The sequence below is a fragment of the Syngnathus floridae genome, chromosome 4 (assembly GCF_059516105.1).
Source record: "Syngnathus floridae isolate MCC-2025c chromosome 4, RoL_Sflo_1.0, whole genome shotgun sequence".
Lineage (NCBI taxonomy): Eukaryota > Metazoa > Chordata > Actinopteri > Syngnathiformes > Syngnathidae > Syngnathus > Syngnathus floridae.
In genome coordinates, this window is record NC_142416.1 from 19,813,073 (window position 1) to 19,829,477 (window position 16,405).

The 16,405-nt window shown below is 41.9% G+C and overlaps 1 protein-coding gene and 1 long non-coding RNA gene across 4 annotated transcripts in view; one reads left to right on the forward strand and one right to left on the reverse strand.

Moving 5' to 3' along the window:
- Window positions 1–16,405, reverse strand: part of fat1a (FAT atypical cadherin 1a) — a 103,856-nt gene that overhangs the window by 52,549 nt on the left and 34,902 nt on the right. The window lies entirely within an intron of this gene.
- Window positions 4,578–5,432, forward strand: LOC148399800 (uncharacterized). Of its 2 annotated transcripts, XR_015858122.1 has the most exons (3): window positions 4,578–4,830; window positions 5,025–5,217; window positions 5,315–5,432. It is a non-coding gene; the product is annotated as an uncharacterized LOC148399800 (long non-coding RNA). The 2 variants fall into 2 exon arrangements; XR_015858121.1 differs by lacking the exon at window positions 5,315–5,432 and having other exon boundaries at window positions 5,025–5,254.

Here is a 16,405-nt window from a genome sequence, read left to right on the forward strand (position 1 = left end):
GTGTATCGAACTTGCTCCAAACAGAAAGGCGGGAGTTAAAATTAAAACCCATGGACGTCGGAATTGTGACGGCTGGGTGATCTGGCAAAAAAAAAAAAAAGATTACAAGATATCTTTTTGAATGTCGGAAAATAAAAAATAGCTGTTAGTGTGCAATGTCTTATTCCGACCAGTAGAAGGCAGCACTTATCGCTAGCTAGGCTAGCATTCTATAAACAAAGCGCACACTGCAAACGTAATGAGCCTATGTATTTCACATTTTTGTCTTTTACGTATCAAACAAAACAAAATATCGCCCAGCCGTAGGCAGACAACATTTGCCACAAATTTTTTTCACTCGCTGCCACTCGACTGGAGTGGAAGAGGAGTAGCGGACCGACATGTCGGCAACGAGGGGGTGCGAGAGCCTCTTTGAATCTCATCGCCAGCGGAGGCGAGCGCTTGCAGAATGGATTGAGGAGGTTGCACCATTACAGACCGTTTTCATGCTGTCCTCAAGCCCGTTAAAAAAAAAAAAAAAAGTAAAAAAATGCCGTTTTATGCTAGCTCACATGTGGTCATCCCTGCATGAAACGTAGGCGACGGTTGTCGTACGACTTTATGTGAGCTCGAACTTGCCTTCTATTGATTTCAAGTGTGAAATATGGCGGGGGGGGGGGGGGGGGGGGGCAGAGTGGGCGACCTGCTCAAGTAGCAGCGCTGTGTATGATTCACCATCATAATAAAGCTTTATGCTTTATGTTAGACTCAAGTTTCTCATTTCATCTGCACTAAAAGAAAATGCGCCTTTAGTGCCTCTTGACAATTTTTTTTTTTTTTACCTTTTAATAAAAAACACCATATTTCTGCAAATACTGCCCATGGTGGGCGAGGCCTTTATTTGTGCGCATTATAAAATAAGTGGAGGCAATGTTTATGATGTATTAAGATGCATTACCAAAGCTAGGCTATAAGGCTAACACAAGCACGACGTGTGATCAATAAAAGGCCCCATTTAGTGCGTCAGGCAACTCCAAGGTCGTTTTTAAGAATAAGCGCAGATTAAGTTTATTATAGTTGAAAGTAAACAAACTTGGGTTATTTGCAATGTCACACGCGGGAGTGTCGGCATTTACCCTTGACCGCTTCCAGATAAGGATTATCTTGTGTGTATTTTTTTGCCTCGCTGCTTTGCTGCCTCCTATCATTTATTTCCTTCATTTTGTTTTCAGCCTCCTTCGTCTATAACTCTTATTATCTTAATAACAGCGTTTTAGTGATACGACTAGGACGAAAAGGGGGTTTTACCTCCCCCGTTTTGCCGCCGTTTTAAACAATACCTTGGACAGCACACAACCATCCCAGTGTGGTGAGTTTGTTTGTAACTCAAAGCACTCCTATTCCAAATCTTTCTCATTGAAATTTTTTTTTAATTAATCTGTTCAAGCCTTTTCTCATCAGTACGGCGCTAATTTTCTGCAAAATAATCAAGGGTATATGAAAATTAGCCCATGTTGGTGCATGTTTTTAAAAACATCTCTTGCCAACCGCTCATTGTTGACGTCTTTTAGCCAAAAGCTAATTACTTTAACAAGACTAATTATCTTCAGACATTTATTAATTATCTTCATTGTCTTTGCGGCCTCATTATCGCTTTGTTAAGTAAACCGTGGTTTGTATTATGTTAATTGACAAAAAATGCCAAAGTCTGCCCACACTGATAAGAAAAATCGTTATACAGAGTTCATGAATTAATAATTGTTGATTTGGAAATACAACGTCTGAAACAAACGATACAGGTTCAGTGAGCCTCAGGTGCTCCTTGGGAAACCAGACCAAAAATGTTATGTAAATGCTTTATGTGCTTCACATTAGCATCTATGAAATTATTTAAATGTGACACTTTCCATTCTGCTATCAGATCCATTTCCTGCTCTAATGTAGCCATAAAAATTCTCCATGCCTGTCATTAGCCACCGTGCGACATCAGCATATATATAATTATAATAAGCAAGCTCATAATGTAACTGAGCCAAGACATTTCCATTTCCTATCCTACGGTTAGCATCACATTTATGCTAGCCATTCGGCGCGCGGGTCGAATTCTTTAGATTCTAGCTGAGCTAAAGGTTTCAAACTTTAAAAAAAAAAAAACAAATTCCCGCAAAATTATCTTGGCAGACTTTGAACAAGGAATGATATTAAATATGAAATAACAGTGAGAGAACACGACGAGTCTGTAGCGCTCAGATTTATTCCGTCATAAAAGCGACTGCGGTGCCGTGCCGTTAAAAAGACAAACGGTATCCGCATGAAGGGGCTCTCTTGATAGCCGACATAAAAGCGCCACGTCTGTGAATCCGAGTCATCCCGAATAAGAAAGTTTCCGAAACTGTCCCTTTAAAGCGGTAAAATCAGACAGCTGTTGATGCACTGCGCCCCCTTTTGGTCACAGGCAGAATTTCAGCCACTTAGAGCAGAGTAGCCAAAAATATATTTTGTATTCATTGCAAAAGGAAGGTCCAGCAGTCATTTGGGAATTGTAGTTCACTTGATGACATAATACTTTTGTTTTTTTATACTGCTGGACAAAAGTAACTGGACATCACCGCCATATTTTCCGCTACTACCACTTTGATGGCAGCTCAAATGAGGTCTCGCCACGTGCGCCCGCGCCGCGGTGATTATTTTTGGCCGAGCGCCTTAGCCGTCGTACCATCTGCTTTTGCGTTAGAGTGGGACTCAATTAAAAGCCGCCTACAAAGGCCATGCATGTGTTATTTGGCCCACCTGCAACGCCTCTTGGCAGGAGAACAGCAGCCGGGGAATCAACATGGCCGCTCACTTTGTGTGTGCTAATTAACCCGAAGAGAGGATTTGATGTTTCCATTAAAAAAAAGAAAATCATGTTCGAATCGAATCTGGTGCTTGGTAGCAGTCGCTAGCTGTTAGCATGTCGTTCATTACCCAATCTTCTTGTGTGCTCTGTTTCAGATGAAAAGATCATTTCAAAAATACCCAAGAATTTAAATTGTACAAAGGGGTCTTTGAATAAATCTAACAATCATGAAGTTCCGGACAACAAACGTTGATTTCTTTCAAGGCACGAGCATCTGACTAAGCCTCATTTCAATTTGTGCTATCCAGGTGTTTGCCCCTTGGTGGCTGGCTGACGAATTCGCCGAATTTTAAATGTCGCAGATGATTGGGTTAGTTTAACGGTGGCAGCCAAACTTAAAAAATAAAAATTGGATTAATTGAGTCGTGGTTCGGTGCCATATGCTCTGGCGCGCCGCCCCACCTGGGTTTTTGGCCCGATAACAGAAAATCTCTCGGCTGCGGAAGGTCTCTATCAGTCACTGAGCAGTCACTTCTTATCTAGCCAGACTTTGATGAGAGGAAGGGGAGGCTGGTGCTGGTGCTGGCGGTGAGGGGCGAGGTGTCTTGATAATCTGAATGTGAAGGTCAACACTTGGTGAGGAATCTGATAAGGAGCGAAGGTGCGCTGCTTGAAAGAGAGCCGCCAAAGACAACTGTGGCTAACGTGCTTACGTGAACTGGTCGCATAGAAAGCTATTGTCACTATTGGATAGTTTTAGAATCGATTAATTGGATAATTGAAAAGAAAAAATTGGATAATTGAAAATTTGAAATGAAATCAAAAGTAAAAACTGAAATTTATATGAAATTAAGAGGGCAATACTTTGGGTGCTCAAAAGTAGTCAACGAGAATAGTTTTATGAAGCACTGTTTTAAAAACAAAACACATTTCAAGGACAGTGGCTTTTCCAAATGAATTTATACCAGGAGGCACACTGACAAATGTGTAAATTATCCACGATGTCACCTTAAAATCAGAGATAAGAGGGGGGAAAAAAAGTTGCAAAGGTTTGATTTGTTGTGTTCGCTGTTCCTTCATTGTTCTTCTTTCCCGCGCCATTAATCTCCAAAGCAAGCCGGCGTGACGTGGCTGCCGATGGCGTGCAAATAATAACATCAATACAACAACAACAAGGCAAACTACACTATCGCACGCTTCACTTTTGCTTGCCATGAATCAAAAAACTAATAAAACACACTCAAATGTGTTGCTTCATTCTTTATACGTAAAAAAAAACCATTTTTTCGACAGAATGTCCCGAAGAGAAATGAGTTGAGTTGAGGGCATAGCAATGCCCGGATAGCGCACAGGTATGTCGCTAAGCTAACTCGATTTTACAAGTCATATTTCTCAAGATTTTATAAATATTCAGAAAGGAATTAAAAAGTATCATAATTAATATCACAGGCATAAAAAGCAGAATTTGCAGGCTGTCTTGAATACCAATGTTGTGTCAGGCCTCGACATCTGAATATTTTAAGCCGCGATGTTGATTTAAAGCACAGGAAGGAAAAAAAAAAAAAGAAAAGAAAAAGAAACTTTCTGCCAACATTGTTGTAGTTTGTGCTACAATTCCGGAAACGCTTGATTAAACCTGCAAATCGGCGGGGAAACATTGCAATGTTGCCAATGAGAATGTGCCTCGATGAGAGATGGCCAACTGTGCGGAGGAAGAGGAGGAAGAAGAAGAGGAGGAGGAGGAGGCGGAAGAGCGCGACCGCAGCCCGCAGGGCTCGAGCCCAGAGAGAGTTTGTCTGCATCCGTCCGCATCGGCGTGCCGAGAGACAGAGCGGCCGGCCGCGCTTTTATCGTCTATCCTGCCGAGCGGGAACACGCGCCCGAGGTTCTGGTTCCCTCAGAAACCAATCGCTGGAAATAATAGTCGCAGAATTGCTGAGTCGCCGGAAAGAGAGAGCGAGAAAGCCCAAAAAGTTTGGGCGGGCAAAAATAGGGAATAGCTTGCAATGAAGGTTAGCATTTAATGAGGACCAAGCGGCACATTTACGCTCCAGTCTTTTTTGTGGCGTACAAACATTTTTTTTTTTTCTCTCCTAGTTAGACGGCGCGTGCACAAAACATCTCGACGAGTAAATGTATCTTGTGTGGATTCTTCTCTGCTGCCAGAGTGCGTGTTTTCGTAACTTTTCATTCCTGCTTTTAATAGACTGGCGGTCATGAAACTGCACTTAAGTGGAGAGGAGACGACACGTTGCCGCCGCCGCCGCCAGCCATGGAAGACTTCTTGAAGAAACATGACCTTCTGGCCTGCAGCGAGATTTTTCATTCACTTTTGAGTCAGCAGCGCAAGGCCGCGCGAGGCTCTTTCAAAGTAAAAGTGCTTCAAGCGAGAGAAACAGGTCATTTATTTTGTATTATAAATTGGACTGAAGCATACTCGGATATCAGCCTGTTTTATTATTCATTCCTTTTTTTGCTTTTTCTTTCCATCTGCAGGGCAACAAAAGTATTTGTTAGAAACCAAACAGACTACAGACCAAAAAATAGATTCAATTAAAGCCATATATTTTCAACAATTTTTTTCTTTCGAGGGGGGGGGGAATCATTATCATCAAGTGAAACAATATTTTTAAAGAATTTAATATAAAAATGCAACATTATAAAAGTATTTTTGTTAATTTTTGGAACGTGGTTTTTTTTTTAATCAGTAAACAACTACAAGAATAAACAAATATTTGGGGGGAGGGCTTGATCTCAGGTGCATAAGCCTCGCACGATTTCACCAAAAACGTTTGGCGTGAATGGATCTCCTTCGGGTAAAGACAGACTGCGTTAGTTTATCGTCTGTAAACATTTCCTGATGGATCAAATTAGTGACTGATCATGAAAGCTAAAAGACATGAGAGCGAAAAGCATTTTGAAAGCATCTTCCCTTGATAGGCTTTTATTGTTTGTGAGTTTATGTGTGCTTTTCCTGCTGACAAGATAAGCGGCCAGAGAGGAAATCTCTGGCAAAGTGCTGGCTTTGCTAGGTGCACACCTGGAGAGCGCAGATTAGCCGTGAATTATCTGAAGAAGTGAGCCTCGGCTCTCCCTGGCTAATCGGACGTTTTCATCGCGAGCCTTCTTATTGCTGTTTGCCTCCCACCGATGCGGGGCCGCTCGCTCAAAATATTCTTGGGCTGATTGCGATAAACTGTCGGACGATTCGAGTGTTGCCGCCATTTCGCGCGATGACCAAAACTTAAAATCCTTCTGAATCAATTCCATCTAGCCAAATCGTGCGGTAGCAAAAAGGTCTTACTTCATTAAGTAGCTTATAAATGTTGCTCCTTTACACAGCCTCGAAAATCACATTTATTTAGTCCGCGTCAATCTCACGAAAGTAAATCGAGCGGCGTGACCGCGAACGGAACCTTTTCAACTCCTACTTGATGAGAACGTTCAATGCCGATCACGTTTTTGCACTTCAGTCTCAGCCAACTTTATCCGACAAGACCCTGGTGGGTTGTACCTTGCGCTTCTGTCGGCGGCGACTTTGTCCAAACCTTCCCGAGCTAACCTTGACTTTTTGCTAGCTTTTAATAAGTGTAATTAAAAGGGCCCTTGCAGCTTGTTTTGTAACAAAGCCCTTGAATAATCATCTAACTCGCGCTTGGCAGCACCATCTTTCTATTCCTGATTGTAGCCTATTTGGATTAAATCCAAAGGGCGGTGATTGACTGATCGGTTGATGGATTGGTTAATCTGACTGACTCCCGATATACTTTGAGTGACCCTACGTGACTGGAGCACACCAGCACCAGCTGACGGTCCAACTAAGCTAATTTCTTTTGCGTACCTTACGGCTAGATTAACTTGGTAAATCCTCTTTGGGCTTGATCGCTTTGCGGGATTTGGCCTAGAAGACGGGCAGAAAACACGAACCGATGAAGCTTATGGGAAGTAATCGAGACTGAGTCAATCGCTGAGCTCCCCAATCCTTTAGTTTTGCACCTGTCACATGTTCTATTTCAAACAAACCAGAAATAGACAACTTAAAGGAATGCTATGATGTCTAATGGAGAATTTAGCTAGTGTAGCATTAGCAAAGTAGCAACTGTAACGTGGACAAACAGTATACAACGTGCTAGTTTTAGCCTAGCAGTCGTTTTTTTGTTTTTATTCTTATATATCTGTTAAGGATACACGCTATATAGCATTACAAGCTAATGTGATTTCGTTCATTAGCTGAATGGAATAGCATTAGCTTGTAAAGGTGCCTTAGACTAGGAAGTATTTTGTTTTTGTTAGCCAAAAGAGATAATAAATTGTTGTACTACATTGATTAATGCTTCACAGTTAGCTAGCGCTTTGTACTTAGTTTTTATTTCGCTCATCTGTCCATTGTGTGAGTTAGCCAACATGGACGAACCCGCACAGTTGTTTGAGTTGAAGTTTGGTGTTAGTTTCTTTCTTTGCTTCTTTGTTGCGCAAGCGTGGATGAAAGCGAGTCACGAGCTTCTTTTGACAGCCTTTTCCCCTGAGCATTTTTAATGAAGAGATGTCTTCCATCTCAGCTACGTTTTGTTCTCGCTTTCATTTTCCCTTGTTCTGTGCAAATCTAACACATCTTTCAATCGCAATTAAGCTGCTCTCATTATTTTGCAGAACTGTTTTCACACGGAGCTCCTCCGACAAACACAAAAAGAGCTTTTATATATCGTGACTTTTGTTTGAATTGATTTACGAGCGGCTAATTAGGAGGCATGCGGAAAGGAAACGATTTTATTTATTTTTTTAATGATGGCAAATGAGTGCTCGTTGGAAACCAAGTCATTATGATGTGTGGAATGCGGAGGTGGCAAAAGTACCCTGTACTTAATTTAAAGTACACAGGGGCGCAGTAGAGGGTGGACAAGGGAAGAAAGTCCTCCCCCCGACATTTTATGATTTTTTTTTCCCCTTTGTCCACCCCACTATAGCCAAATTTGCTTTGAACGAATCACATTTTTCGAGCCACCCTAGAAACACATCAATTGCCGCGCAACTGCAGACAGCAGATGAAAGACGTTACTTGGCCTTGTCGTCCTCCAGGATCACCATGGCGATCAAGATGGAGGAAAAAAAGGACAAATTAAGTACTCAGCGCCCTCCGCTCTGATTGAATGAGATCACGGGCCCTTAATCAAGACTAATTGAATGTATGGGCAGGCTCAAGGAGTAGCAAATGGATTTAGTGGCAGTCATTCACAATTGGAAGTCACAATTTTAAGTTGATTGGCTGACTGGTGAAACAATGGGCTGATTGGGATCAAGGTCGAGGGGTATTTGTAGGTTTGGCTTCAAAGTTTGGATCACAGATTAGATTTAGGGTTAGACTTTAAGAGTAGGAAGTAAGGATTTGGTGGTTAAGGATACATAAACGTTTAAGTTGTTGTTAGCTCAAAATGCTAATGTTAGCTACGACGGTGCGCTTTAAATCACTGTCTCAAGGCCTGATGGTCAGTAAGACTTTGGGATTAAATCATCTCGTTGAAAATGATATTAGGAAAAGAAATTGAGCATCGGTTGCTCATTCTGGGTAGTAGATGCCTTGAAGGCGTCACTAGCCAATGGATCAATAGTGTTGTAGTGGACAAGGACACAAATAAGCACCAAAGCGCTCGGTCTGCTCGCGGCAAGAATAGATTAGCAGCATAATCAGAGGCTAAACCTGTCACACTGCACCGGATTAGCCGTAAATCACGCTAATCGCTACGTCGGCGATACCTCTCGGTTAGGTTTTACTGCACAGCACAGCTGGATATGTTCAAAAAAAAAAAGTCAACCTTAAAAGAGAGGCTAACAGATGCTATCTCGACGCCAGAGTGACACAACGCTGCGATAAAAACACTGATTAGCATCGGAGGAAATTGGATTGATCCGACAATCTTTTAACACTCTGTCTCAATCCGATTGTTTTCAATGATTGGAGCTTAATTTGTGTGGGAAAGTTCATTTATGATTAAAATCTGATTTAAAGACATTTAATTACCCGCACCAAACAGGAAGTTTTGTTAGCGCTACTTCTTCAAACTAGCTCAGTTGGTTGTTCAGCTTCCCGCAATCGTTCATTTATGGTTTGTCTTTGGCTTGGAATGAGTTTATGGTTTTGGTGAGTGGCCCTTGGCAAAGTTTGCTCTTTAATAAATCCTGGACAAAAACGCTTTTAGCGACAAGATCTTGACACAAAAAGAAGAACACAACCCCTTGCAAAACACAACTTCGCTTTTTTCTGATGACATCACACACATAATAATAATAATAATACTGAGGCTGTATGAACGAGCCCTAATGTTCACGGTCTCAGCCGCAGTGGACGCCGTTTGACAAACGACCAATTAGCATCATTTGAGACATAATTGCCTTTGCTTGAGCATGATGATGACGACTCAGGGACATTAAAGACGACCATGGCTTTAATCTAATTTCCCCAACAAATACTCGAGGGGGCGGTCACATTTTATGATGAATTAAATGGCGGAGTGTCGCTTAGCTAGGCACGCGCCATCAAGGCGCAATTTCACCCTGGATTAGCGCTGCTACGCTAGTGGAACTGGACCCTTTAATGAATAAATGAAACGGCGTAATCACGACACTTCAGTCGACGTGATTAACAAGCGGCCGCATAAATTACAAGCGCCGGCAAACTTTTGAAAAATATAAAGTTGATTGATAATGTATGTAGAGGAGCTTTTGCTTCATGCTAATGCAGAACGCCTTGGACACTGAACGGCCTCCTGAACACCTTCACACAATTGTTGGAACGAGGTGTACGAGAACAACCTTGAGCTGAGTCTATTGTGCATCAAAGGACCAATTCTGAGCTTTATTTTTCCTCCTTTGCCGTTTTTTTTTTAATAATGTTAACCACGCACGCACATAAAAAATCCTCCTTAAAATTCAGAGACATCAATAATTGATGCTGACTGAAATTAAATCTACTGAACTATTATTTTTTTCTATGTGGGACGTATTTAAGACGGATAACAGTTTTCGTCTTAATGGCTCCTATTTTCGAGATGTTTTGGAGATGCGTTTTGACAGACTCTTGAAAAGCGGCAGGCGCTCCCCTGCGGAAAAACATCACGGGGATGAGATTTCAGGGCTATATTTAGCCGGCAACCCTGCGACTGGAGCATCTGCGCCTGCTACGGCCCGCCGCGAAGCTCCTTCCCCGTTGCCAGGAGGCCACACGCGTGACCAGACCGCTGCGTTGCCTTCATGCTCCGTGTGCGACGTCCGTGTTTTTGTTCCTGCCGAGTATCCGCCGCGGTCAACGTGTGGTTAGCTGCTTTTGGAAGAATACCAATAAGCATACATTTGGGGGGGGAAAAAAATCTTAAAGTCGCATAAATTGTGAGACCTTGGGGGGAAGGAAATAGCAAAGAAGCCACAAACCATTGTAACCGGTTGTAAGATGTAAAGTTTTCCATCAAATGCTAAATAAATTGCATTTATTTGATTTTAGTCTCATCCTAGTTTGAGCCTGGGAATTCACTGATAGGATCCCCCCCCCCCCTCCAAAAGGGACGGGCCGTTAATTGAATATGCTAATGACGGCGGCGAAACATAATGAGAATGTGCGGAGCGCTAACGCGTGTCAAGTGGGGAGGGCCGATTCTTCCTCCTTCATTTGGATTATTGCTGGATTTCATTAGCACGCAAATGGCGTATTGATCCCCGCTGACAAAGAGCCGGGAGAAAGACAGAATGCAAATGGCGAGAGGCACAATAGTTGTGTCACTTTTACAAGTCAGCCAAGTTAATCAGTCTCCGTTTCAAACTGACACTTTATGGAGAAATGACTTTTTAATAGCGTGTATACAAATAGCGGCATCTCTGGAGGGCTTTCCTAGCTATTCAGTCTGAAATAATAAAAAGGAAAATGCCGCCGTCACTAGTGAAAAATGGAATCTATGCTAGTTTTTGCCTTCATACTGCCGCAATTAGTTTTAGCCGCTAGCTATGTCGCGATTAGCTTTAGCCGCTAGCTATGTCGTCACCCCTCACTCAGTGGGAGGACTGCATGACAAAGAAACGCCCCCTCAAAACAAGCAGCGAGGATAATAAAAAATATGGTGTAATTCTTAATCCTCAGGTTATTTTAACCAAAGCGAGTAGCAGGCGTGTTATTAGCCGCCTGATTTTAAATAGGCGAACATGCATAATTTTTCCTTTCATCTAACATGATTAATGATAAGAATTTAGATTTTAGGAGTAGCTATCGTGATTGCCAGTTTTGATGATTACGATGAAGATTAGCATCATTTGAAAATCACATTACGCGCCAGTGCTGGCCGAAGACATTCAAATTTTAGCCCATTTGAACATCATTTGAATGTGATTTTTTTTGGGACAATCAACTTGTTTTCTTTGTCCATTTGTCAAATTTTCCTTCACTGTTTGGTTTTAATTTAGCAGGCCTTCCTCCCGTGTTCCGCTGCCTCATTGTTTTTTTCTTATTTATTTTTTTTCTTTCCCGGGGTCTGACTGTCTGCTCTTTAAATAGAATTGACCTCAGTTCAAACCGGGCCGCTCCTACTGTATTTAACTCTGGAGCCAGCCATGTCGATTCTAAGATTGTTGGAAGGTGGAATTCAGAGCGGTTGATTATAACTGGCAGTAGGCCACTTGTTGCTAGGCAGAATTCATCTGGCTTAATAATAAACATCCAAAAAAGGGGTGATATATTTGACTTTTAGGAACCCCCCCAGGAGGCCAAATTAAGCCTGAACCAGTGGTGCCATTGTGACTTCTGCTCGGTGTGCATTTGGAATATTCCGATCCAGAGAGAATCGTGGGCGGCAATGCTTAACCGATAATGCCTGTCAATCAGCGTGTCAACCGGGACTAATTGGGCCTCAGAGAAAAGGGGAGGGGCTTAGCTATGGAACCCTGGAGTGGAAAATTTGGAAAATTCTGGCATAACAACACCTGAGCCAGGGATTGGTGCATCTTCCAAACGTTAGGGCCCCATTGGGTTTCCAGCTAGCCTAATATTTCACAATATTTCACATCTGTGATGAAAATTTGCTGTCATTGATGGTTCATCATTTTAGCTCGTCACACAAACTGGATAGCGCTATTTATAGATCCACATCAGACCAACAAGACCGATCTGCCATAATCTCGTCCACCGGCAGAGTGGAATGAGAATTGATTGTCCAGATGGGGAAAAAAAAAAAAAAAGAGTGGTCATTTGCATTCCAGTCGCTGTACGATTTTCTGAACGCAACACCTTGTTCACGTCGCTCACTTTTCGGTGGAGCAGCAAAAACGATTATGAAGCGCTTTGCAAACATGTTCGGTCAGAACATATTGATTTTCTCCTGGATTCTGTCTGGAGTACAAGGAGTCATTTTTCTTCCCATCCCACAGAGAAAAAGCATCAAAGGTAAACTTATTTGAGCGTTCATTTAGCTATCGAGTCAACGATTAGCTGAAAACAACAATGGAATCGTTTAAAGTATAATATTTCAAAGGAATTGAGCCGCTATGCGTTACAAGCTAAAAGTAGCAATTTAAAAAGATAAATTAAAAAAAAAGTACAAATACTTAGTTGCTTCACACCACTGAGTGGAAGCAACATGTCGGTTCGGTTCCGACAGCTGGACGAATTTTGCAATAGTCGCTAAAGGAGGCTAGTGAAAAGTCAATAACATCGACGAGAGGTCCGGCTGCTAATTTCCAGCAGAGTGCAGCCAAAGAGTGCGACCAATCAAAGTGTCGTCGCCCTCGTAGTCGTCCCTTCCATTTTTAACGCTCTCTCTCACCGGCACCGGCGCTAATAAAAGTCTTACGTCCGTTTCACAGGAAGCCCGGCAAAAATAGCGACTCGAATTGAACGGAATTAAGGAAGGTCGGGCGGGACAGCCGCCTTGAAATGGATCAAGCAGTTTACACGGGACTGACCTTGACTTTATGTGAAGTCAGGTCGCGGCCGTATTTTTTGGTCAATTTTACGCTAGGAAGCACATTTAGCCGACTGCAACGGTGTTGCCGCACCTTTTGAGCCGACCACTCACTGAAGATTATTTAGAGCCAGCGTTCTTCTAGTTGAAACTAGCAACATCCATTCTGTTTAAATATCATTTGCGACATGCTAACTGTTAGCATGTCAATGGGATTGTAATGTTAGCATTAAGCTAGCTGAGGCTGTTGGTTTCTTTGAAGTTCTCTTGATTTTGTGAGTTGACCCGAACTTGCCGTGTTCATATTTTAAGTCAAAGCAAAAATATCCGAATGACGATTCATATGTACGACATGACACTCGACTGTATTATTATTATTTCTGTACGATTGATTCCAGTGGCTGTCGCACCCATCGCTTGACCTTTCCGAGCAGCCTATTCTTTGTATTTTTCTCCCAAGGCTAACATAGCGGCTTTTCAGATCCAAATCAATCCGTGTCACTGCATGTCACTTTGTAAGAAATTGAAAATGCAGAAGAAATGTACACAAATATCCTATGCCTCATTTCTGGGTTGTCATCGGTTGGTAGGTTGATTGAAATTCATCAATTTAGCCAGAAGGATAAATAACATGACGTGTGCGGTATATTTTTCTTGCGCTTTTTAATCAAATGATTTATTTCCCAGTCAGTGTTTGAAAACACAATTTGAATGCGAGACTGCTAACGCTAACCTGACATTTAGCTGTGTTGCTTTTGATTTTCACTGATTCCAAATTATTATGCGGACAATCGCTTCACCTCAACATGACATTTATGCGAGTTCACTTTGATTTTGGACTGTTTTTACGGACTCCACGGACGACTGCATAGCTTTAGCGTAGCCTGCCAGATGTACTTTTCATTTTTGACCCATTTGAGCGTACTGCCTCGTGGTTTCGTCTGTGCTAGTTTGCATTTTTGTCCATTTTCGCTGACTTTGCTTAGCTTTATCCCCACCTGGCACAGATTGAACAGACCACGCGGGATTTGTGCAGGTTAGCTTTGAGTTTGGACTCCAAGCAGGTAAATGAAAACCTTCTTGATGGAGGTAACACAATGCTATTGTGGTGGATTAAATGTGTGCGGCACAGTCCGGTGCGTTTTAACACAACGCCGGCACGTGACAGATTATCCCGCGTTTGACGGCCGCATAGCTTTGAGCAGCAGCCCGTGTCACATTTCACGGCCGCCCGCATTCATAGATTAGCCCGTTTGCTAGGACACGCTCCCGCGACGCCAACGTCGCTCGTTCTTGTCGCCGCTCAACAGCCGAATCGCGTCGGTAAACTTTCGTCAGTCGCCCTGCGGTTTTTGGAATTTGTACGCATGGTGTGATTAATCTGGATCTATTTTCCAATTAAAAAGCAACACAAATAAATCATGGGAGAATTAAATGAAATAAAAATCTAAATTCAATGAGTGAAAATTTTAATAATTTAAGAATTCATTTAAATAATAAAAATGGAAAAAATTGAGAATTTTCATCTAATGCTTCTTATTATTACAAATTATATTTAAGCATTATCCCATAATTTTACAAAACATTTCTAGTCATATTAAAACCGTTTTGTGATTGTGTATAGGGTACACGTAAAAGCACGAAGCTGCCTACAGGTAAGTAAAAACTGCCTTTGCCTACACAATAACCCCCTTTTTTTTTTTTTTTTTTTTAAAGTGTTCCAATACGAGCCTTCCCGTGTGATTTATGGTCCCGTTGCGGTCTCCCAACACGCAAACATAGGAGAGGGGGAAAAAAATGACATCATTTGGGAAACATGTCGGCCAGCCACCACGACGAGGGATTTCCACCGGGATTATCCTCTTAAGCTTCATTGGACTCGTTTAAGGCAATAAGCGTATTGACCCCACTTTTGCTCTTTTTCCACTTTGATCCATTTCGACGCACCGCGCCAAATCTGTCACCGCACATTGACGGGCTAAAATGAAACAACATGCCGCCGCGGAAGCTCGTTTCAATTGGCAGACGATAAAAGGACCGTTGGGTGACAAAGGGCGGCTCCACCAAATAAGAGGACAATTGCTATGCTTGTCAATCATAACCAGAACCACGGAAAAAAAAAATCGGACCCGCAATGAAAGGACACCAAAAGTCTGGAATTTAGGTTTGAAGCTCTTTGCAGAGGATAAAGAATTCATGTATTCCAAAACTAGTTCATCCCATTTGCAGCTCACTTTTTAAGAAAGAAGCAAATTACATATACTAAATCATATATTTGAACATCGTAAAGTTGAGTTGAGTAACAGATGCGGCACGCGCACTGCACGCATTCGCTTGTCATCCGCTGAGGGATTATTTGAGGATGAACGGAATGATGAAGAATACGACGACATGCCATTTCCCAGATTAGGATTGACCTGCTTTGAAACATAATGGCGATTTCGACTCATCCCGTCAAAGCTACCACATGACCCACATTGTTTGACTTTCTTCGCATTAAACGTGGCGCTGGTTACAATAAAGAACACCGTGTGGAATAATCGTATTTATGCCAATTGGGATATAGCATTGTAAAATTTTTGCAGAGGCTTGATGCTGACATAGAACGATCACAGTACAATAATAATATGAGTGTACCGATTGTAACACAATTGGTGTAATGATAAAACTATCCGCACTTGAAATAAAAATTTGTCATAAATCAAAATTACATGAAACAGTCATAATATTAAGTATGAAAATTACAAGTAATTAATATTAAGAAAAATATAAAATTAAGAAATGAAATAAAAATGATTAAAATCTTGTAATATAACAAGAAATTATGAAAGCAAAAGTTAAAAGAAATTTTAAATTCTATTTTATCATTGCTACTTTTTTTTTTTAATCAGCAGTGGCATTTTGAGTGGAATATCTGCATTAAGGTTGAAAAACTATATTTGTCGACCTTGTATGAGAGCTGACACGGTGGCTTGTCAGTCTCCCATTGAAATCTCCAATCCTTTGTGATTAGCTTCTTCTCCTGGGTGGTGTGGGATCATCCCTTCATCTCTCATTGCTTATCTTGAGAGGCTTATGCAATTTTGATACTGTGACCCTTTTTTTTTTTTGCATTCGTCTTAATCCCACCACCTCTGCATCTGTTCCTTCCTTCACAAGCACACGCAAGCTTCTCTCCATTCATACAGCAAACTCCTCCGACGCTCAAATTTATTCCAATATCAATCTTTCATTAGATTTATTAATGTTATGACATTTTTGCTTTTATTCTACAGTGGTCAACTTCTACTCCTTGACTGGCTGTTGAAATATTGCTGAGTCAGCAGTTAATGGCACTTTGACCCTGGAAGACAAACTTGCTTCCTATAGCAACTTTTATTTGGAAATGTCAATTTAGCGCAGCGTGTACGGCTCATAAATAAGAGCGCGCGGTCTCGCCGAGGCTGATTGTGGTCAAACGTGCGCGCAGCACAGAAAAGTGACGCACAAAGTGACGCATGCGGCTGGAATAAATTCCGATTCAACCCGGCCGGATTTTCTTGCCTCGTTTGCCTTTTTGGCATCGGCGTCAGAAAGAGAGATCGATGCCCCCGCATTGAAGCATTGATTCACTAGCGTTAGCACAAAGTAAACAGCCTCAAATGGATTCCGG